The 1,864-nt window shown below is 41.0% G+C and overlaps 1 pseudogene; it reads left to right on the top strand.

Moving 5' to 3' along the window:
• The first annotated feature begins 1,579 nt into the window (after window positions 1-1,579).
• On the top strand, window positions 1,580-1,652 carry LOC121983620 (annotated as a pseudogene).
• The last annotated feature ends 212 nt before the right edge of the window (window positions 1,653-1,864 follow it).

Raw genomic sequence — 1,864 nt, 5'->3', positions numbered from 1 at the left:
TCCTTACCAATCTCCATGGATAACTTGTGGTTCTTCACATCAATGATGATTCCAGTAGTCACAAGGAATGGTCTTCCAAGGATGATTGAGATATGAGAATCCTCTTCTATGTCTAAAATAATAAAATCTATGGGTATGATGCATCCACCCATCTCCACTGGCACGTCTTCTACAATCCCCATAGGGTATCTGCATGAATGGTCAGCTAACTACAGTGCCATAGTAGTCAGTTTAATGTTCCTCAGGCCTAACTTGTTATAAATAAAATATGGAATAAGGCTGACACTCACCCCCATATCACAAAAAGCCTTATTTATAAATTCTGATCCTAATTTGCAAGGTATAGAAAAACTTTCTAGATCCTGGAGTTTGGGGGGAATGCCCATCATGAGCAATGCACTACATTTCCCTGTCAATGCTACGGTCGTGAAATCACCCTTCCATCTTTTGTTGGACAGAATTCCCTTAAAAAATTTGGTGAGCTTTGGCATTTGGTGAAGGGCGTCAATAAGAGGTACCTCAGTGCAAATCTCCTTAACCTTTCTTAGGAACCTATGGACTCCTCATCCTTTTGGGTTGTTATTAGCCTTTGGGAGAAAGGAATTCTTTGACTTTGTGGCAAAAACGGAAGAGTCGCTTCACCCTTCTTGGTGATCTCTTCTTTGTTTTTGGTATGGACCAAATTCGGTGTGAAAGTTAAGGGCTCTTCCTTTGAGTCGATTCCTTTCTGAGCAGTCATTTGGGAATCTCTCAAAATCTGTCTGCTCCTTAGCTCAATGAGGTTGCAATGTTCCACTAGGTTTATATCAGACTTTCCTGGCAATGCTCGTGGTGCTCTTGAAAAGATCTGATCTCTCTGAGTAATTTGACTATCTTGCATCTTTTGGTGCTTCTCAGAGTTCTTCATTCTTTGATTCAATTACTTGAAATCATTTTTCATTTCCCTTTGTTCAGCGAGAACTTCCTCTAGCATCTTTTCTATCTTGGACAACTAATAGCCTTGTGAAGGCTGCTGTTGTTGATAGGTTTGATGCCCAGTTTGATAGCTTGGCTTTTCCCCTGTAGATGTTCCTTGGTCTTGATTATCCTGGTAAGAAAAATTCGGATGATTCCTCCACCTAGGGTTGTATGTGTTAGAGTACGAATTGTTCTGCCTTTGGTTGTAACTGAATATTGCATCACATTGCTCAAGTTGATTTATTGGTGCAGATAATGGCCCTAGGGGGCAAGTTTCTTGAGCATGGTTCGAACTTCCGCATGTCTCACACACACATATAATTACATTGGTCGTACTGTTTCCCATGGTCTCAAACTTTTTGGTTAGAGCATCCAACTTTGTAGACATCAGTGTGACTGCATCTACATCAAATTTTCCTGATGCCCTAATTGGATTTCCAGAGAAAGGGCCTCCAGATCTTTCAGATGCCCACTGATGATGGTTCTGGGCTACATTTTCTATTATGTCTTCGGCTTCATCTAAGCTTTTCTTCATTAACACCTCTCCTGCTAGAGAATCAAGGGACACCTTCGTGTGATAGTTGATGCCATTATAGAATGTATATAGCACCAACCATTTCTCAAGCCTATGATGGGGACATTGTCAGAGCATACTCTTGAATCTATCCCATGCTTCAAATAACGACTTTGAGTCTGTCTGTCTGAAACTCGCAATTAAGTTCCCCTCCAAATTGACTTTGTTGAACCATGTGGATTACTGCAGGCTTTATCTCAAAGTTGTTAGCTTCAATTGATGGTCTACTGATGCTTGACCAAAGCCTGTGCGCATAGGGTGCTATGTACTCTTTCAAAGGTTAGTCAGCCATCTCAGATGCTTCTTGTTTTGCTTGGAGTATTTGCAAGTTTC

This window comes from Zingiber officinale, chromosome 5A, assembly GCF_018446385.1.
Source record: "Zingiber officinale cultivar Zhangliang chromosome 5A, Zo_v1.1, whole genome shotgun sequence".
Lineage (NCBI taxonomy): Eukaryota > Viridiplantae > Streptophyta > Magnoliopsida > Zingiberales > Zingiberaceae > Zingiber > Zingiber officinale.
Note: the sequence above shows the minus strand (reverse complement) of the source record. Positions and strands in the feature narration are given on the sequence as shown.